The 23,282-nt window shown below is 39.5% G+C and overlaps 1 protein-coding gene across 10 annotated transcripts in view; it reads right to left on the reverse strand.

Moving 5' to 3' along the window:
• The window catches only part of LOC106740618 (octopamine receptor beta-3R-like), a 121,059-nt gene that overhangs the window by 55,953 nt on the left and 41,824 nt on the right, over positions 1-23,282 (reverse strand). For 4 of the 10 annotated variants that reach the window (XM_014611829.1, XM_014611826.1, XM_014611828.1 and 1 more), the window contains exon 1: positions 1,175-1,984. The exons of 1 other annotated variant lie outside the window; for it this stretch is intronic. The gene's annotated coding sequence lies outside the window, so the exon portion shown is untranslated. Of the gene's footprint in view, positions 1-949; positions 1,985-23,282 lie in introns of those variants that run through there. 5 more of the 10 variants (XM_014611831.1, XM_014611833.1, XM_014611832.1 and 2 more) reach the window with 3 other exon arrangements.

The following is a 23,282-nucleotide window of genomic DNA, read 5'->3' on the forward strand; positions in this document are numbered from 1 at the left end:
ATGTGTCCTATGACGTGATTCAGGCATTAACCAGAGGCAATGCTTTGGTCAGTTCGATCTAAAAAATAAAAATTTTTTGGAACAAGGCAGGTGCTGACAGATTTGAAACCGGCGTATTCTTTTTCAGCATTTCAAAAGCTTTCAATTTGTACCGGTCCCGACTCGGTGCTCGTTTGTGTCTAAAAAGGTGGACGGAAACAAAAATCACTCTTTTCAATAAAACATAAAGTAAATTTTTTAATAGCAGAGATTTCAGTTCTTAAAATATAAATAACATATCTGAAACAGGAGGATAATAAATTCAAGCAGAATATCGATATGTATCTCGGATCCCAAACTCTGGATAAATTTTTAGCATGAAATTCTCTTTGCGTGCAGGAGAGAAAGAGAGAGAGAGAGAGAGAGAGAGAGAGAAGGTCGACCTCTCGACTTCATTAATTATAACGGTATTATTACGTGAGTTTCGACTATCAGCCCGAGGACGCACCTGAGGGAGTGAGTTGTAACGCACTCCCTCAAGGTTAATCCTTTCAACGTCGTCGCCCTTTCAACGTACGTAATAGCGCGAGTTAAGCTCTCACGTAATCATAATGGCGTTGCCGCGTAAGTTCCGACTATCGTCGTCGCGAGAACCCGCGCGCTCTGGGATAAATCCCTTCTGCCCATTCCCTCCCCCTACTCATCTCGATGCTCTCGGCAATACGAGCACGGGACTCTCGCGCTCCATCATAACGGTTATTATTGCGTAAGTCGCCGTATAAGTGGAAAGTTCGGCGGTACTCGCTGCTTCCCGAGATTAATCCTATCCTCTCATCCCTCCCGCCGCCGCCTTCGCATAATGATAACGCGTTAAACTTCGACGTGATCATAACGCGCAATTTGCGTTAATGCCATATCTCCTCCCGAGACTGAGAGAGAGAGAGAGAGAGAAAGAGAGACCCTGATGTACAGAAAGAGAGGGAGAGAATCACACCCCCGTCAAGGGTTAATCTCCGGAGGGTGTTGAATTATTCCGAGGACTCGTACGAGTGAGGGAGCGAGCCGGTTAGCCCGTCGCTAGCTTCCGTCCTCCCGACGACGCGTATTATCAACCCCGACGAGAAGACATCGCGGATGTAACGCGCGGAATTAGTCCGCGATACCCCTTCACGCACTCACGCACACGCGTACTCACAGCGATTAGACATACGGACGGGTGGAGAGACGGACAGACAGAGAGACGAACGTACACGACACGAAGGTGGCGTTATTTGTTTCGCAGCGCGTCCCATCTATCAGTCTCGGGGAAATTAAAAGGTCGTCTTAGCGTCTAGACGCCCGTAACCGCATCCAAGGCCGGCGTCGAAGCGCAGGCGTCCATCCCCCCGCGGCGACGCTTCCCGCCAGTCTGTCGCGTTGAGCTTCGCTGCCGGCGAGACGCGTGCCGCACCGTTGCTGCAAGTCGATTCGACCGGCGGGGGGGTTGGGGGAAAAACAGCCCCGTGTCGGCCGGCCGGTGATCAGCCGGCTCGGCTCCCCGCACTTCCCTTCGTCTAACCGTTGCACCACGTTCAAGGGGCCCGACGGAGCCGTTCTCTCGCGAAAGGAAAACACCCTCGTCCTCGACGCGTCTCCGTCCCCGCACTCGCGAGGATTTTCTTCCTTTCCGCGTGAGATCTCCCCGAGGTCGACACTACCGACGTTTACCCTCTTCCGATTGAACGATCGACGACCCGGCCGATCGGAGGAAGACAGAGCGAGTTCGATCGGCGGGTCGAACAAGTGTGCACACTCGGTGGTTGATCGCGGCGACGGGACGATCGGCGCGCTCACGGCACGCCGGTTACGATAACGGCTTCTTGACGGATCGATCTCTCTCGCGGACCGGTCGCGGGCAAGGTCGCGGCGAGACCGCCGTCGCCGTCCTCGTCCTCGTCGTCGCCGTCGTCGTCGTCGTCGGCGACGATCTCGAGCGGCGAGCACTGCCTGGACGGGTCGTACATGTTCGGACGACGCCGGTAGACTGAGCGTCGCGACGACGTGGCCACGGCGCCGCGTTTCCCTCCCCGTCGAATCCGCCCTCTCTCTCTCTCTCTCTCTCTTTTGCTATTGCTCGCTCGCTCTCTTGCTACTAGTCTCTCTCTTTCCCGCATTCTCGGTCTTTCTCTTCTCTTTCTCTTTCCGTTCTTATCCGTTTCTATACTCCTTTCACCATTCATGTCGTGTGGAAGCTTTCCGGTTCACTCGGTCCGGTCCTTCTCGATCTCTCTTGTGCGTCGCAAGCGAAGATTGAAGTTGAAAATGTGCTAGAGATCAAAGTTGCAGAGAAAACGGGGGAAAAATTGATCCTCGTGTCCTTCGGGTCGCCCTGGATGTCGTGTTTGGGAAAAGGTGTCGGATGGGGTTAGTATATTGGATCAGTGGTTTCGAGTTATTTCATGTTTCCGCTAAATGAGATTTCAGAATCTGTATAATGATTTTTAATACTTCGTTTGAATGGTTACATAGATCGTTTCAAGATCGCGATACGTGTCATACGTATGTAGATTGGGAAAATGTGGAAAAGGTTTACAATTGAAGGGAGTTCAATGTCGGAAAGATCAAGAGCACAATGGGAACAATTGTGAATTAAAAGCTAGTCGGAAGAATCTTTTTTGTATGTTATTAACATATAAGAAGCAAATTATTTTTGGAAGGAAACATAAATTAGTTGAGTATTTTAGTTCCTACATTGAGCATTTGAATGAAAAAAGGAATTGAATAAACCAACTGTTTTACATAAGCATTTGTTTTGTATAATGAATTTTCAATAGGAACAGCATAAATTAAACCTACATATTATATTTCTTTTCAACTGAGAAATTATCTCATTTATTATAATGTTTTTAAACGGTTGAATTAATCTTACGAACCATTCATCAATTTTCACCGCGAGCATCCAACAGAGTTAGAAAATTCTTGCTCCGTTTCGCCAACAAATAAGATAATTAATTATTTTGCGCGAAGTATAAATTCATAGAAATATGCATTTGATGATATCGTATAATTAAAACTTACTTTAAAAATATATACAAAACTACATTTCTATTTCACATCGAAACTTTGATTATTCTTATCTAAACATAAGCGACGAAAGTGTCTGAGATCAGGAATGCGCGCAAGCATTGATACTTTTGCCTTAATTATTCTTCAAAAGGTGCACATTCATAGGGCTAATATATGTTGCAACTAAAACTTCAGGACACAAGAAAACACTTTCATTCCACAGTGAAAGTTCCCGATTATATTTATTTGGAGACTACAATGACGAAAGCGCCCCAGGGATGGGGACGCGTCCAGACATCGGTGCTTTTACCGTGAAAACTTCTACGGGATTTCACAGCTAAGAAACAACGGAAAGACGCGTTCGTCACCATTATTTCGGTTCGCTCGTCGTACCGGCGCACCATTGTTTCGACTCGTTTGCCGGCGGCTTATCCGTGCGCGCGCTTCCTATTGTCCCATATGATGTAAGGTCACGTATCCGGTGCGCGTACCCGTGTCCCGCGCAGGGCTTGCATTGTCCATGACCAGGCAAATATTTGCATGCGCGATGGCGGTGCGAGGCGCGCGGACGCATCGCGAACGATGCTAATTATAATATCGGGTGCGCGCTTCGCGGTTTGTGCGAAAATAGTTGGCCGGCATTTTTGCGAGTCGGACCACCCGTGGGCGGTCGAGCTATTTACGCATAAATGCAGCGGAGAATGTAATAATAATAATAATAATAATAACAATATTAATATAGCACGAGCTATATTAATATACAATCGAGCCTTGAGAGAGAAGGGGAAAGAGAGAGAGAAAATATGTACCGTTGCTACGACCCAGTGAACATTTTTTTTACGTGGAACCGGCCATCTGCCCGACTTCTTTCGCTCTGGCAATAACTCCACCGGAGAATACAGCGATCGAGGAAGCCGCGATTCGAGGAGAAGGAATCCGCGCTTTATTGCCACAACCTTAGCCGCGTGTTATACTAATTTATCTCAATGATCTCGTCGAGTCGCTTTGAATCCCGCTTCGCGAATCGACGCGACTCGACGTCGACTCGAACATATTGTCGGAATTTGTTGTCGCGAGAAACATTCAGATACAATAATAATCGTCAGATATAATATATAGCCTAATTAGTCTTCATAAAATTATTATACCTTTAATAAATAAAGAATATGATATATGCATACATCTGATGTATAATTTCCAGCTGCTAACAAGAAAAAGAATTGCTCGTGTTATTCTCATCACGATCTCGGAGATATCGCGTGAAAGAAAACACGCGAGGAATTAATCGTCGAGTCGGTAATGAACGGGAATCATCTCTCTTTCCTCTCCCGTCGATACGTCGTATTTGACAAATCGTCTGAAAAGCGCAAGCTTCTTGTATTATCGCGAGACTATATTGTGAGTTTAGAAAAAAAGAGAAAAAAAGACCGACAAGATTCGTGCGGGATCGATCGATTCGGTGGGGCACGTAATAATGACGGCCTTCGCGCGAGAACACCGAGGCCGCACGTGTGTGTTCCTTCGCGATTTTAACTGTAACCCTCTCTTTCTCTCTCTTCCTCCTGCTTCTCTTTCCCCCTCTCGAAATCACCTCTTCGAGGAGGGTATCGTTTCTTCGAGGGCGCACGCTCCTCGAAACGCCGCGATCACGCGAAAATCAGGCGGCGACTGCACGCGATAGCCAAACGTGCAAGTTTCGCGTACTTCTTCAAGGTCCTGCCGCGGGATAACGGCGCGAAAAAAGACTCACCGCGAAGGATAATTCGACCAAAGAAAGCGAGTCATTAATCAATATTAATTAGTTGTTAATCAATAGTGGAATAAATATATGTATGGGGAAAAATTCTTTGCTGGCATAGCGAATTTGTTAATTACTATGGTGACAGCAAAAATTTGTTTGGACAGCAAAAAGATTTATTAAGAATATTAATTACTATTTGCTAGGTATATCGACAGCTAAATTATTTATCTGCCGATACGTCTAGCAAATAGTCAATATATCTAGCAATTAATACCCTTAACAAATCTTTTTCCTATTACCATAGTAACTGACAAATTTGTCGTGTCAGCAAAATTTCCTCTCCGTGTATGATATTTTAATTTAATCAATATATTTAGGAAGGCTTAAGGGAAATTTAGTATATCCTTTTAAGCCCTAATCACATCACAATCATGATGGTAAAACATTGTATCTATATATGACTCACTATGTGCCCAATCATCACAATCGTGGGTTTCTGAGACATATGTAAGAAGAAAGTTTTCTTATGATTTTTCTGTACGATTTTAAGGTAGTTTTGCAAGGAAAATAGCATTCGCAAAAAGTCTCCAAATAGAAAGATTATATCTCTTTAAGGAAAAATTGCTTTCTTGGGTCTTAAAGGGATATGAGAAAAATTATTGGGGCTCACGATTCATTTAACTTGGACGGTGGATTCACCGTTTATCCGGAGGATAATCCGATACGTGCGTTATTACATATTAAACATTTATATCCTCTCATAAAATTAGAAATATTAACCATCGAGAAATAGAAAGATCTTTTAAGAGCCAAGTCGTAGTTATTGTAGGGACATGTTATTTTAATTATTGAAAGAAGATATATTAATCATATAATGACGCACGCACTGAATAATTTTCCGGATAAATGTACGCGGTGAATTTGCCTCTCTCACGTTGAACGAATTTTGAGTCCCAATTATTTTTCACATATATTTAATTCTCCTTTATTATCTCTATAATTAAAAATATTACGTCGCTACTAAATTCCGCGATTAAATCCTTAAAGACTTGTTCTATCTTTCCATCTTTGTAATTTGTTCGCGCGAATTTATTTTATATATCCCGCACACGATCGTTCATTAAAGTCGCGATGTTGAATGAATAATTTGGTCGGTATAATTAATTTCCACTGATGTCATATTCGTATAATGTGTTATTTGTCGCGCCATGCGTGAAAAATTGAAACAACAAACCGGTCGCGGTTGTTATTATTGCAATTAAGATAAACAAACATAAAGGAGCGTTCGGAATAATTCCGAACGAAAAGTTTTTTAAAGTTATAGCGTTTTTGTTAGTAAATTTAAAAATATTATATTAAATGTTATAACTTAGAGAATTCTCATAATATTAGTGTTTATAAAATAGTTACGATATTTTATATTCATAATAAAATTACAGGACAAATATGAAATTTAATATTTTCCCGTTCTTATATTACATAATTTGCAGTTCACTTTTTTATTGACACAACGCGTTGCAATAATCGGAATTATTCTAATACTTAACAATACACAGTATACACAGTAACAGTCGAATAACGATCCGTAAATCCGAATCCGCAATTCGTTATCCCTTTAAAGAAAGAAATGGTGAATAATTCACAACTAAACAAGCACCAGTGGCATTTAAAACCGGAGATCTTCTGGTTCTCCGATATTGAAGAATAATTTCGCGTGATATTCAGGAATAATTTCGCGTCCTTGGGTCAGCGTCTCGATTTTTTCGGTATCATCTTCATCTTACCGTCGCGGAATCAATCTCAGATATCGAGATTATTATGCTTCGATAGTTAATCGACGGATTTTAATTATCGAAAAAGCGGAAGGGTCAAAACGAGGAAAAGAAAACGCAAAAGAGAGAGAGAGAGAGAGATAATTTCGCGTAAGAGCTGCTCTCCTTTCCTTTCTCTCTCTTTCGCAATGATACGAGGGAGTGGATCGTGGAAAAACTTCTCGCCTTCCGCGCGACCGTCGGAATTAGACCGGAACTTCTTACTTACACGGACGTGAGTTTCTCGCTTCCCTCGCGGTGCACGTGGCGGACTTGTTTGATGCCGCCGACGAAGATGAGTCGGGCGCCGGCGAGATTCTCGTCCTCGTGCCGATCGAGATCTAGTGATACGGCGCACAATGCGATAAATAAACAATGCAAATTAACCACGGGAACACTTCAGTGCTATTTATATTTTTGAAATCATGTATCAAATTGTCATCTTCATTTTTCTCGAAACGTACCCAGTGTGGATTGGATCCTTCTCGCATAACCTATAGCCAAATACAATATAATTTCGTTGTTGTCGTTTCATCGAGTGATCAATAGTCACTGTGCGTGAGCGTTCAGACATAATACGCACGATCGATAAATAAATACCAGCGGTAGTTTAGTTAGTTCAATAAATGTTGGGACTATCATGCCGGTCTGTGCACACGTATCTTATAATTCAGCTGCATTCGGCTGTACATTCAGTTGTATTTCGTTTACATTCGCCTTCGGAACTATGGAACTCTGCGCGGGAAACTAGCCATCCATTGTAACCGCCTAATTGTTACGCTAGCAGTGTACATTGGTACATACATGTGTTCCAATTCAACGACGCGTTCCGGCGTATATAATTTGTATTTTCCGATTCAGTCGCGAGTTTCTGTCCCGCTCAGTCGCGAGATAGCGCGTGCGCTGCGAGCTCTCTGATTATATTTTAATGCGAATTACGCGCGTTCTGATTTTCGCGGGAAACCTGGAACTGGCGAAATCATCACGCGCGGGCGAATTCATCGCGGCGTCGCTCGTCGGTGTGCGGACGGGGATGCCCGGCCGCGAAACATACTCGCGGCTTCGAATTAACGCCGTCGAAATGATTCGGCATCCGCTGCCACCTCTTCCTAAATATCAGGTCGCCCTCCCCTCCTGCGTGCCCCACGGCGAAGCCGTGACGCGCTTATTTTTGCTTTGTTAGAGCGATACTCGGAACAATAAAAGTGCATATTGCGGAAAAGTATATTTTTTATCGCTCTCCGCGAGAAAAAAAGAGGCAATCGTGCATAAAATCCGCGAAACACTCCGGTCGCATAATTTCCGTGCGCGAATATTGTGCACGAATATGATAAACATTGCGATTGACCGTCACGACTGTGATGCGTCATTCGTTTTTAAGCACCGCAAGCTCGATTATTCATTTCTTCATTTCATTAAAATGATACAATTTTTTTCACGATCGTTTCAGATAAAAGAAGAGACGTGTTATTTTTCGCGGCTCATTAATAGCAGTAAAAATGTATATCAATGAGTCATACGATTCTCTTTCGGCGTAATAGTATAAATATATTATTTTATGAAAAATATAAGTATTTCATTATATTTATATTACAAATATATTTGTAATATATATTGATGTCTCGTAAATTTCGCATAATGATAATAACATCCGAATAAGTGGGACTAGATTGCGGACGCAACAAAGAAAGAAGCATTAAAAGACAAGAAAAGTAAAAATAAGAAATTAAAGCTATACAGCTGGTAACGAAAAATCGGAGAACTTTTTATTCTTACAAGTTTCGAATAGTTGAAAATCGCACGTAATCAACCTTACAATTTTCGTCTATTTTGAAGTATATAAAAAAGAAACGTATTGCATCAACATCCTTCCTGCTCGAGTTTGAATCGCTCGACAAAAATAAGGGAAAGCCAAATCACGCTTTTTGTGCCCCCTTTTCCTCGATTGCTCTAATCAGTCTCCGCAATATGTAAGGCGACTTTCGTCAAATTCTGATTAGCCTAATCGACGATTTAAAATTGCTGTTTTATGGAGGTGTTATATTACTCGTTCTGCTTTTCTAAAACAAAAATAGAGGATGGAAAGAAATGGTAAGAAGAATATAAATTTTGTAGATATCGTTAAATAGTAAATTAACAGTTGGAAATTAGCATCGGCGATCCCGCTGGTCGTCCATCGGTCGGCTTGACTTCTTCAGGGATATCGAACTTACGTGCACGTTCAATTTTCTTTTTTCAATGTGAGCAAAAGTTCTTCTTTAATTCGAATATTGTCGATAGCATAAAGGATCATTGTGAATAAAATTAATCACCACAAAATTCCACAAGAAAAAGACACTTTTCATAATTTATCATCTGCCGGAGATCTGACGGCACGATCGATTTTTTTTCGTGAATTATACTGATAGATAACTAATAGATAGCGGGATTCAATATCGCTATTTAAGAAATTTAGAGGTAATGAGATTATGTGTATATAAAGACGCCAATATCTAGCTGTTCGTTTTCCGACGAAAACAGAATACACATTTGCGCCCTTAGCGATCCAGATTGCAAACCAGGTAAGTATTTTGCAAATTAATAATTTCGATTCTTTCGAGTTTTACATGTTTTTGACTCTGATTTCAACGTACCAACACTGGCCTTCAAAGTTTCAGATTGGTCTTCCAACGGAAGGTATTAAATTACCCGTTGCCGGCGGAGGATTAATAGATGTCGCATTTATGTCACTTAAAAATTGTTATTCTTTCCAATTTCTTCCCTTTGTCAATCTTCCCAGTTTTTTTTTTCGAAACTTCGAGCATTCTCTCCTGATCTTAATCGATTCATCGCGAAAGAGGTTATCTGGATTTCGGCGAAAATCACCCTTGGTCACCCGTGTGCGATAAAAGCTCACGTGGGCCATTATAATATAAGCCATATAACGTCGCCGGCAATAAAAGCATATCGGCCCGCTTAACTGCGCGATTTCTTATCCGCGTAACATGTGTCAATGGCATTCTTCGCGGAATACAAGCGGTCGGTCGTAACGGGTATAAAACGGCGCTTACAAAGGCGAAGTGGCAAGTGCGTATCACCATGAAGATTCCGACTTTCTTGCTGGTCGCTTTGCTCGCTGTGGCTCTCACTCGGGCTTACCCGATGGCCGGTCCTACGGCCGAAGCCGATCCTACGGCCGAAGCCGGTCCTATAGCCGAAGCCGGTCCTATGGCCGACGCTTTGGCCGACGCTTTGGCCGACGCCGACGCTGATGCTTTGGCCGAAGCTGTGGCCGATGCTTTTGCCACCGCCGATCCGGACGCTCTAGCTAACGCTTTAGCTAACGCTTGGTCCGCCGCTTTGGCCGATGCCTTCGCTGATGCCGATATATAGGCCGAAACTGTACCGTACATCGTAAGTACTTTTTTCTCCTTGTTTTTTCCATTACTGCGACACGACGCGCGTGTACACTTTAGAATCATCCGCAAGAACTTGCGAAATGGAAAAAAATCGGATTTTCAGTGCTTCTTCATTCAGCGAAAGAATCGGCCGTAGGAACTAAAACAGAGACAGCTGGATTTTAGCTACCATTTAAGCCTCAATTCTTTCTCTGAGTGGTTAATCGACACTTTGACGGGCGCGTTAGCGTAAATTCGGTTTCTGGCTTGTAAGGAAATATTCGTCGATAAATGTTGGTCGGTAAATGTTTATAAAGATAATATTAGAGGGTTGTATGATTTGTGTATAAGAGAGAGGTTCACCCCTCTAGAGTTAAGTCTGTTAGCGGCGCAAAAAAATTACTCCGCACTATCGATCGTTGTCGCTATCATTATTGATTCAATCATAGTTATTTACCGCTTGTCACCACCTCCCGGGCGATTATTCTTATCCCGCGTTTGCAAAAATGAATTATCGGCTCTGCGGCTGACGAAATCATTAATGAATTTTCGCAAGTTCTCTTAACAATTGAAAATGACTTGGTGATATTTTACTGCGCGCGCGACCTTTCGTGCAGTTTGCGCCCGCTCGCGAAATGTCGTGTCGGGCCACGTAGCGCGAAATGTTCAAATTAGCCGGTAAGCCGACGTCATTTGTCTGTTTTAATTAATTCAATAGTGAACGAATTCATTTAGACTAATCGGAACATATGTAACTGTAATTATTTCGAGTTTGAGTTGCGCTTGTTGAATGCGAGTCGGGAAACGAGTCGTCGACGTCGCGCTTTGATCAGGTCTTTACGAACGAAATAAGCTTGATAATAATAATAATAATAATAATAATAATAATAATAATAATCTCTATTTATGGGAAAAGCTCTTTAGTATGTAATTATAGAATAAAATTAGTCGCAGCTAGACAGATGTGAAATTGGTTTCGGTATAAAGTTATCGCGCGACAAAATTTCTCGTTCGGTTTGATTTAAATTTTTAATAAAATAATTGTACCCTTTCTCTCTGTTCCAGTTAGTACTAGTCACGTTGTTGATCACACACCACATTATTACTGACGGTTAAAACTTGAGAAAGAGGCCACTATATCACAGATTGTGTAATTTTGTATTAGGGGGACCGGAAAGTAATGTCGTTTCTGCGTATGTCGATATTTGATTTGATTGATTTTTACCGCTCCGGCATTGAAAATTTGTATACTAGATGGCAAAAGGTTGTTGATAACGAAGGTGAATATATTGTTGATTAGAAATAAAAACTTGTTAAAAATGTAGTCCTGTGAATTTAACTTAAGAAAGCGACATTACTTTCCGGTCCCCCTAATATAATATAATGTGATGTAATCGATTGTATCCACGAAAATAAATTATAAAACAATATAAAACGAAAGTATGATATGATCATATGAAATCGTTGACACTGATATTAAATATTATATAGAGATATATTATTATTAAGGATTATTATAAAAAAATATTGCGGCTTTCCTCTGTGAAAATTTTTTTTCAATTTTATCATGTTTTCTAGTTATGTGCAGAAATAGGCTCTTAGTTGCTATATCTGTCTTGCTAACTTTAATACAATAAAGTTTGTTAAGGAACATGTATAATAAATTTTTTAACAGTAGACTCTCAATCTTCCTTTCCCCTTCTAAAATATCATATTAATACAAATAAAATATTTTTGCTAAGAATTATAGTAAATTTTATTAAAAACATATAATAAATTGTTAATAATAAACTTCAGTTCCTAAAATATAAATAGCGTATATTTATTGCGACTATTGCGTTTCAGTAACACACGTTCTTCATCTACATGCGTGATCCTTTATCCGAATTGCAGTCTCACTCGTGGCCATTCGCGAAAAAAGCATTTTGAAGGGTTTCGTGGGAATATTTTTTTTCTTTGCGCAAGATTGTGTCCCAGAAAGGACGGATTGGACAAATAGTTGCTCTCATATGTCCGTCCCGACGGACCCAAGATTGAACTAGGGTTGAAACGTTTGTTGTCCTTGAGAGTGGTTACTTGCAACATCCTTTATTAATTACATTACGTACGTATATCTACGCTTCAGGCTCTCACTGGCCCACTTCAACTATTGGTTATGCATTTGAAAGCCTTTAACATTATCTATTTAGCTTCTTCTTTTTCTCTCTCTCTCTCTCCCTCTCATTCGTTATATTGATTTGTAGAAAGACGAGCGACTGAATTTACCGGATATTTTTTTTAAAGTCATCCATATCAATAATTTGCAATAACTGTATTCAAATAAGCATAATGAGTTTCCGAAAGAATTAACGTATTAAAATCTTATACTTTATATTGTATTTTAACTAAAAGGTCACTTCATTTATTCTTCTAGTTTAAAAAGGCTTAATTAATTTTATAAATAATTTATTATTTCTTACTATGCAGATATCAATAGAGTTAGAAACTTTTTGCATCTTTACACTGACACACACACACACACACATACACACAAATGAAGTAATTAATTATTTTATAAAAAGTATAAATTTATGGAAACAAGTGTTTAGATATTGCAGTTAAAATTTTATGGTATAAGAAAACATTTTTATTGTGTTTTTGATTATTCTTATATACACATATCTACAGGCAAAATAATAAAATATCCAGAATTTCACATTAATTTTGCACGTTCCATCGAACTTCAAGGACTAATAAGGAGTTTCAGGGTTAATGAGGAATTAAAATTTCAACTCGGAACGTGCCCAAGCATTAGCACTAATACTTTGTACGGAATATATCATAAATTCTCCTGCAACCCACGTACTACAGGCGAGAAAGGAAAATTCGTGTAATCGCCGGTAGCGTGAATCGGCGCCGCCCTTACGAGCGGCGTTGTTCTCGAAATACTCGCGCTTCCTGTCAGACTTAAGAAGTGTGATTTACAGTTGTTAGATTCATGATCCGGCGCGGCGAAAGTCGGGCCTTGAAAAGCCGTTTTTCCTGATTTTAACGGCGTCGATAAGCAATTAGTGTCCATAAATCTCGCGCTCGAGACCAGCTTGTCGTCTCTGCCAGTCGCATCAATTAGACGAGCCTCGTGTACGTTTTTATAGCTGTGATAATTTGCGCTTTTCAACGGAGAGATTAGGGAAAAACGGATGAGTTAATAGTAGGCGCATTGGAAAGAATAAAAGAAGCATTCAAGCTTTGTGTGATTTCAGAGAGAGAGAGAGAGAGAGAGAGAGAGAACGAGAGGAAAAGTGGGATATAAGTCGAGTAATAGTAAAACTTTTGGAGATCAAATAAGTAAATATAATAAGAACAATAAGAGTCGACTACAGATGTAATTTGCTAGATGCAACTGGCAAATTACATTTGTAATCAATTGTTATTGTTCTTTTTAAATTTAAGTACGATGTCGTCGAGGAGCTGATCGTTTCTCTCGCTTCGGTCGAACTTAAAAAAATCATTTTATAGCAAATTAAATTGACAAATGTACAGAATAAACGTTAAACGAGCAAATATAAAAAATAAATAAAGTGCAGGAATAAATAAATATAAAATAAACGTTTGATCAATATTAACCGTGTGCCAACATTGGTGCTTCCGTATAAAAGCGAAATGCGAAATGACTCCCCGTCAAATTATCTCTTTCAACCTCTCGCGCTGGTATCACGTATCCTAGACATCGTGCTTTCGCGAGCCGTACGTGCACGTTTTTGATCACAGACCTGACTCGACCCTCTTACCATTTAGTAATAACGGAATCTTTAAAAAACTTCTGCGAGAGTGTGAAAAGTATATGTAAATCGTGCTACAGAATATTCTGCCGTCTTCTTTTCGTGAATTTAAATAAACACATGTACTTTAATTAAAAACACACACGTTGCTCGAAAAATTAAAATCTCGAAGTGCGAAAAGTGGAACAATATTGAAAAACATAGCTTTTCCGAAATAACAAATAACAATAATTATAACAATAATTTTTAGCATATTATCTCATTGTATAGCTTCCTCGAAATAAATATCTACAATAACAATAATTTTTAGTACACTATGTCACTTACCGCTCCCATTATATTTCAAGAAAGTTGTATTTCGAGGAATTCTCTCGGATTTCGGGGTTATGATTTTTCAGGAAACTGTCGCGCTTTCCAAACTACGTTCCTTTTCGAGACGTTACATGTGCGACCTAATTAAATGCCATCGCAAAAGTTTCAACCAGTTGCTCGTCGACAAAGCTCTCTTTACTAAATCCGAAATTTTTTTCGCAATTTTACTCTCTCATCCGGGCGAGATTCTCGAAGCGCTGTCTTTCCAGAGCAATTCGGGCTTTTGGATGATTTTCTTCGGGTCGAATCGAAGCGAAGTAATCGCGAGAGAGCGAACGCGAATTTTTGATCGCGTTGCGCGACGCGGAAGTATCGAGCGCTATATAATCTATTTAAATGGCGCGGGATTTTACTGGACGTAAAAGTTTGCAGGAACAGCTGTTATCGCTTCAACAGCCAGATTCGCCGAATATCGTTCGTATTCGCGACACGCGCACCGCTCGCATTGATAAGAAGCGTCGCGCGATTCTTTTACTACTCACGAAGCGTAACCATCGTTGATGTAGAAAACGGCGTGATTTGAAGTGTCGTAAAGACACGTGACGTTGAATTCCCGAGACGCATCATCACCATAAAATCCGCGACGCTACTGTTCGCCATGATGACATTCATCCGAAAATTGCCAAGAGTATACACTTTTTATCGTAGATCAGACTCTACTAATTTGTAATAACGAAATCTTTAAAAGAAATCTGCGAGAATGCGTAAATTGTATTAAAAATTCCTATTATATACATTTATCATTAACTCTCGATGCACCAACAGTGGAACTAATTTCAAAGGAAAAGCACCAAAACGGATGTATAATTTTGCTTTTGGATTCTAAAGCCTCGTTGAAGATGTAAAATTAAAATTTATGTGCTTAGGTACAAATCAGCAGCACTTCTTTACAAAAAATATACGATAGTCTTATGAAAATTATTATATATTTCCTTACAAATAACTGTTTTTTAAGATGTTTGAAGATTGACGCTTCTAGAAACTAAACCCCAACTAGGCCCCAAAACTATCCATGATACATATAGAAGATTATCTGAAAACAAAATCAAAGCATTGAAATTGCATTATTTTGTACATTTGTTATATTTTCATACGTTATCTTGAATCTCGCATATTTCTTAAATTAAAACAATTTTACGATTATTACTTTATCATGTCGAAAGTTATCCCCTGATTTCTTTATTTAATTACTTTAAACAAACAAGTAAAAAAAAAAGAAATTCTGTCACCTGTAGTTTTAACTATATTCTGCGACATTTCACGGTAAAGCTTCAGGTATGTTGGTTGAAAGACCAGTAAACTCTGGTATCTTGTTTCACCGAGCAACCTAATCCTAACATTTCATGCCTGATTCAATGACAGAGGGTGAAGATTGGCACAAGATCCGAAGGGAAAGCTGCGGAAAGTGCAAAAGTACAGCGCGGTCTTGATTCTGGTTTAGCAGACGACAAAGTGATTTACAAAGTTCAAAACTTACACTACAAAATAGCATTGTCGAATAAATTACTACCGCTGATTTGTTACTTTCATTTCCACAGGAAGAAACTTCAACAAGATTTCAGCACAAAAATCAAACGATGATAATAACACAATCGAACGTGCTTGCAAATACAAACTGCCACTTCAGCTTTAACTATTATACATAGTAGACGTAGACACTAGACACGGTAGAATTGCATGTACTGATCGACAAAGTTGAATTCATGAGTGTTCATTCTTAGGATATACCGAGGATTAATAGATGTGAGGTGTTTTTTCAAAAGTTCGTATAAATTAAAAAAATTTCGATTGTTTGCTTTTAATGTTTTCACCACGTTTATCCGAATGAGTTGGAGTTTACGTGCGTTCGCGAGTAAAAGAAATAGAGATAGAAAAAGAGAAATGGAAAGAGAGAGAGAGAGAGAGATAGAGGCGACGGAATCATTGCGCGCTAAAACGGTAGATTTTCAAGATGCGAAGCGAAACTGCGTCGACAACGTCGCGAGAACGAATTGCCACGCGAGCGTGAACAGAACGAATGATGATAAATACGACGGAGGGAGACAGAGTTATTCGCGTCTGCTGTCAAAATAAACGTGATTTATTCCGACAATACAGCCGTGCGTGGAGCTACGTGAGACTTTCGGACCTTGGGGTTTTTTACGAATTTTAACGGCGTCGATAACTAATCGGCGCCTGTGAATCGATATCTTTCGTATTAATTAGGCAGGCTGTAAACGACTCTCGCTAGCGTTCTATTACGCAACTACGCAGGACATACATATTTGTTCCGCTCTACATCTTTCGTGTAAATATGTAAAACATGTTGTAGAACACGAAACGCCGTTAGCAACTTGAAACACAAACATATTGAATGGTCATGAAACCGCGGGAACATACGGAATGACGGTTTTGTTCTTTGTTGAAGATCACCGCGTCGAAGCCGTCGGCCAGATTTTCCCGTTGCAATTTGTTGACGAGATGTAATTCTAGCCTGCGGCGCCGATCGGCTGAAACCCTCTCAAAGTATTTATGAGGGAAGCAGGAATCTTGAAAGGATATTTCTGGAGAGAAATTTTTTATATTGTGTTGTTTCGTAAGCACAGAATTTACCGATAAAAAATTAATATATAAATAATTATTTATTTATAAACATATCAATATAAATATATATTTACAATATCAGATATAAATAAACCATGTCCGAAGATAAACTTAAGATGATCTTAAATATAAAATCTGGTTCGTAAGCTGTGATCCGATTCACGTTTGCAGCGCTGTAAGCGCCATTTTATTTTTCATAACATATCCAAGAAAGATAGAATGTCGCTTACAGCGCTGTAAGCATGATGAATCGGACCGTAACCCTAAAAATCGAAGAGAAAAATCCAGAAACCGGAGTTTACTGTACCGGGAAAACTCGAACTCGGAACCTTTCACTTGCTGGACGTCTACTCTTATCACTAAGCTACTCAAGCTCTTACTCCGATATACTCTCTTCCGTCCTCTTTTATGATATGATGTTGTTACCTCAATTTTTAAATAGGACGAAGAAATTGTTATTATAAAAGTTTTCAATGATTCTATTTAATATGATAAACTACTTTTCCCAAGAATAAGGTATTCAAATAAAGATAATATAATTTCAAATTAAAGCAATTGTAATTCTTGTTTTGAAGACATCGTTCTTTCTTGTTCGATAATCTTTAATTCAGGAACATTATTCTTGAATCATGACATTACATTTATATATAATATATTTAACAATAACATTTAATGAATGTATTTTTAGCCGAACTGCATATATGCAATTTCTTTGTACAAACAAGTTTCATCTATTCAATACCATACAATCTTATCCCAACATGTTGAGAGTACGGATTTTCCCAAAACAAGAATGTTCTTTTCCGTGTAATATATTATCGTCTATATTATTTTGATATATATTATTATTATTTTGATATACCGCAGTAAGTTATTTATTCGCAAAACCTATATGTTTATTTCGTAAAATATCTATAAAATAACAACAGAGAGAGAGATAGAGAGAGAGAGAGAGAGAGAAAAAGAAAGGTCGATAAGTTCTTACGGAGGAAAAATTCGATTTTAACGCGCCAGGATTGAAACGTCGCCGATTATCCCGTCGCCTTGTCGGCGGTCCTACCGCAATCTCCCGCGAAAGCTCCTCCGTCGCCTGGAATTCTTCGCCTCGCGATTTTTCAAGCAAATTCGAATCGACGTCCGCGGAAACGCGACGTCGCGCGATTCGTTGGAAAAATATCGCGCCGCATAATATCGATAAAGGTGCTCCATTATCTGCGGGATATTCCATTATCTGCGCACAGAGGCGGCGGGGATGTATAAAACAGCTCGGTATCTCCGGCACACGAGCGGCTTTGTGGCTGGAAATCACGCGACGCGTTCTCAGCACATTCGGAAGCGACGAACGATGATGACAGTTATGACGAGATTGTTTCTCACGACCGTCCTCGCGGTAATGGCTTCGACATATCTCTCTCTCTCTCTCTCTCTTTCTCGTTTCCGCTGAGACAGCCGTAAGTTTCGCTTCCGTGATCGCACGACCGCCTCGTTCCTTTAAATAGATCGCAAACCGATCGATCTCCTCCCGAGCGTGTCCGATTTTCACCCGCGCGACGATAACATCGCGAGGGGACGGACGGTTACGGACAGCTCCGACGGCGATCTTTCCAAATAAATTGTTGTTCTTGCACTCATTGCTGTATTATCGTGTTTATTTGTATTTTTATCTGCACTTTCGTCTTCCCTCATTTATCCTTCATTTCTTTATTTGTAATTTATTTGCACACTTGCAGCTCGTCTCTAATTCATAGTTTTTCACACCTATTCATTAACGTCTTATGTTTATATTTGTTATTTGCTCCTTTCTTTCCACGTATCTTACCCCTCGCCCGCAATTTTGCTTTAAGATGTAAGCAGTAAACAAATTGATCAACCACGATCGATTATTCTTCTGATAAACGACCGTGCTTGCTTAATTTGATTACTGCTCAAGTCTTAAAACATGATTGTAGCTAAGGTTACACTTTTCCCAAATATTCATTAATAACCTGATTGTCGGTGGTTCTTTTTTAAATAACAAGATCTTGCAAAATTTATGGCTACACGTTTATAATATTTATTGTTGTATACTATTTGTTTTTGCGTTATTCTAAATTATTACTTAGAATTGATGAGTGTTTTTCCCTTATCGTCATGTCACTTCGATCGATGTGACTGTCATCATCCACGAATCGTCGTTCGCTTCGTTTCAGAAATATATGAAAGAATAGATAAAATCTAGTTGAAGGGATCTCGAGAGGAGATTAAACATAGATCGAAAGTTCCGAAAGACTTGATTAACTGATCATGCGTTCCCCGTGGTCGACATTGTGTAAATTACGCACACGAAAGTTCAACTATATCATATTGCAAACTGATGTTTTGACGTTAATAAATAATTAACACGCGATACGTATGTCGCCGTATCTGTGACGTATTTCGATTTCACATGCGCTTTAAACTCCTTTAACCAATTAATTCGCCATATTAATCCGCGACATTCGTGTATTTATGAAAGTACAATGCTAAAAGGCGGAAGTAAGGGAAAACTGCGAATGTGCAAAAGTACAGCGTGGTCTTAATTCCAGTTTAGCAGACGACCGGGTGATTGTCGTGTAATAATGAGACGTAGAGGAATTATTTCGCGAGTGCATTCGAAAAGAAACGCGCCCGAGAACAATTGCGGAACGAACGTGGAGACAAAAGGTGGTACTCACAATGGGACAATAATTATCCGTTCCGAATGACAGCGATCAAAATGCTGTCGTGGCGGTAAATAACGACGCACGTTTTTCATCAATGGCCACGTCGTGAATAAGAATTCAAACCCAAAAAGAACGGTAAACAAGAGCCTTGCCGTATTCACAGTTATCAGTGCGCAGCTTTTTCATACATATTGTGTAAGAAATAACAAGAATAATAATAAAGATAATATAATAATAATCGTGGTTTATCAACTGTTTAATTGTGCTTTAACGTTGAATACATAATATTAGCAACAATAATAATCATAATTGCTTTATTGAACGCTGGGTCCGTCTAAAATTGCATATACATGGAATTATAGAAAAATTGCGCGGATAGATGAAAATATAAATTTTAATGTTAATAAAATTAAGTAAAAACTAAATAAGAAGTACCGAATTTAAAGAAGATAAGGTCATGTTGAGCCAAGCACGGATTCTGTACTGTTATAAAACGAGAATTAATAACCTCAGAAGAGAAAAAACTTCGATTTAGTCAAACCTTTATTATTATAAATATCTATGCTTGTGGTTTATGTACGTTGCTCTACCTTCTCGTTTTAACGATATTTGTTGTTTGATCTTAACGATATTTGTTTGATCTTTTGACTGGCTTGGTAATGTCATTTATTTTGTTTACCGCATCATTTCTTGCTACTGAAGAAAGTTCAAGCAAGCACCGAAACGTCTAGTATTTATAATAATAAAAATTTAGGATCGAAATCTTTCCTCTTATGTTATTAATTTTCGTTTTTGTAGCATTACAGAATTTCTGTTTAGCTCATTACGACGGCCTTATCCTCTTTAATTTCGAAGGTTTGAATGATATCTTACAAGGGTAAAAGGATACAAAAGTCTTAAGACGATATGAGTAATTATTGTTAATTAAAATAAATACTAAATAAGAAATACTGATATCAATAATCGGTACGGATCGACCTTGAGGTTACTCACAACTAGATTAGATATAGATCTGGACCTCTGAATTGAAATCTGTATTAATTTTGAACGCATCTCTCGCGGCCGACGATCCCGATTGTGTAATTCGCACTCACGAGTTTAGTTGTAATATCATAACAATTTTGACGTTAATAAATAATAATAAACGATATGCGCGTCATTTGTTCTGCAATTTTCTGTAATTAATTAAGCGTGCTGTTAATTCGCGAGAATTTACATCTTTAACGATAATACAAAAGTGCAGCGCAATCTCTTAACTCCGATTTAAACAGACGACATCGTCTGATACGATCGACGCGTGACGAGAGGGAGAGAAATTAATTCACGAGTGCATCTCGAAAAGCGACGTTCGCGAAACAATTACGGGACGGATGTAAGGACAATAGGTCGGACTTACAATAGGACAGTAATTGACATTCCGCGCGATAACGATCAAAAAGTCATTACGATGGTAGGTAACGGTGCGAGAGCGTATTCCTCGTCGACTGTCTCGTGACGGCCGCGTGTCGTCGATAAGAAGTGCCGATTTTAATAATCCACAATCGCGAACACGTCGGCGATTTCTCGTCGAATTTCACCGGAAAGCACGACGACGAATATTCCACACGTCGAAGTTAATTTCACGGAAACGCTGTGTTGCACGGTTGACCTCTTTGGAAATGAATTTATTAAAGTCCGGAGAAACTGATTTAATTTTAAAATGAGACAAATCTAACATCTATCAATCGTATGGCATATTTCTTTCTTCTTTATATTGAGGAATTTTGTTGTGAATATTTGTCCACAGAGATGTTTGATATATTAGGTTAGTGCGAAAGATTTGTTTTTCTGTTAAATTCTCATAGAAACTCACTCACTTTTCTACTAAATTCTCATAGAAAGTTTGGGTATTGAAAGGAAAATAAGAAGTCTTTTCAGATTTCTAAAAAAGTAAGTGAATCGATATTATTCAGTTTATTCGTAAAAATTATTAACTCTTCGAAATTGAGTAATCTCGTTTTTTATTTTATTTGACAAACACGACAAACCTTTGTAAAACAAATAATATTAACGCATCGACAATGTTCGAATTAAAAGCGAAAAATTGAACGTATTCAAACGTACATGTATGTGTCAGTATCCCTGAAAAAATTAACGATCGTTTCGCGTTTTCTCACTCGACGTTAACTTCAATTTATATTCTTCGATCAGTGCTTGACGTTTTTATTTTTCGTCATATTTTCAGAGGCGAAAAAATCAATTGACTTATAGACGGTTGAGATATCAAATATTTACAAATAAAAATTTGGCTATTAATTTATATCTCGCAATCAGCGTTTGACATTTTTCTGTTTCGTTATTTTTTTCAAAAACCAAAAACGAATCGAGTCGTAGAGAGTTGATATAATTCGCGTATTTTTTAACGATATTTCTACAAATTCCACTTCTCCGTAGACTCGATTGCTCGCTCGCGCACGCATCGCATTATTCACGAATATTTCGCGAACGAATGAACACTCGAAGCGCATACGTAAATCGAACGATTTACGTCGTGCCGCGCCCGTTCCCGGTGTTTCCGACCATACGGACCATAAATGATAAAACGAATCTTTATGCGCGATAAAAGCACCACGGACGCCGTTTTATATGAAACACACGTGTATAATTCCCCACCTTTTCCTTCCTTTTCTTGTAATTTTTTCATATATTGCGCTGTACACTGACGGGGCAGAGAATAACCGTAACATACGGTTTAATTAACACGTTAAACACCTGTGACCGCTACTGTAATATTCTGTCGCGTTTTATTGAGTTCTATACGAAGTATATTTCAGAGTTGGCAAATAACGCGTCATTTGTAACGCCGTTACTATTGCCGATTGCATTGTTCAATAACGATTTATTAACAGTGTTAAACTATCTCAGATCGATATATTTTTTCTAATAATATTAACGCATTGAGATTTTTTGCTAATAGTAACGAAAGTAATCGTTACTTTTCGTAGGTTTGAGTTGACGAAAGCGTCGCAATCTTCTCTTCATTGAGCGAACAAGAGTGTACAAGAGTCTGACTGATAATTGAATCGCTAGAGATACGTATTCGATGTCTCAGTATACAGGACGTTTCCTCGTGATGACGGGTAAGATAAACTACTTTGAGAAATACCAACTTGAAGTACCTATTATCTGTTGTTACCGATCCTGCTAAGTCCCTGGACGTGTGTTATGCCGGAGAAATTCGGATTAGTAAGTCAGTGACAGACTTTAGAATCGCTGCAGCTTCTCACAATATGTTTCATTCTGATATCACTTCGGATATTCTACAAACTGATAATATTGCTCGGCTTATATCGGATCGGTTTCACGAACCGAATAAACTCGCTCTGGCCTTCTAGCGCGCGACAGTTCCCGTAAGATCGGAGAGACTGTTTCCCGCTCGAGCAGGGAGAATAAAATAGAAAGAAGAAAGGAAGACACATTTCGAACTTTACCGGAGCAACTCAGAGCGACGGTTAATTATCAACTGCGCGTTGTTACTTAACACGTGGCGATTTCTCCCGGAATTCACCGAACCCCCGGGGACCGCGAACTAGCCAGGGTCAGTGGGAGAAAATGAAGAAAAGAATGGCTCCGGGATAGGTCACGGTCTGGGTCGGTCAGCAGAAGTCGTCGGCGTGACGGAGATCGTTACAGCGAGGAATACTAATTTTCCGATGCGCACGCCGGCCGCCCACCTGGTACAATTTATTGCAAAGCGCTTTGTCGCGCCCCGTGTCGCGCCGCGCCTGCATTTATACCGAACAGCGCCATTAACGCTTTCCGTGAGTAACGTGATAAAGGGGAAAAGGAAATAAAGGAAAACGCAACTCGCGAGAAAATACATACGCGTAAAAATAACTCAAACGTTTTTCGCTGCACGGGAATGCGTAAGAAGACACACGCGCGAGCCCTCC

The sequence above is a fragment of the Dinoponera quadriceps genome, unplaced genomic scaffold (genome assembly GCF_001313825.1).
Source record: "Dinoponera quadriceps isolate SergipeBrazil2010 unplaced genomic scaffold, ASM131382v1 scaffold278, whole genome shotgun sequence".
Taxonomy (NCBI): domain Eukaryota; kingdom Metazoa; phylum Arthropoda; class Insecta; order Hymenoptera; family Formicidae; genus Dinoponera; species Dinoponera quadriceps.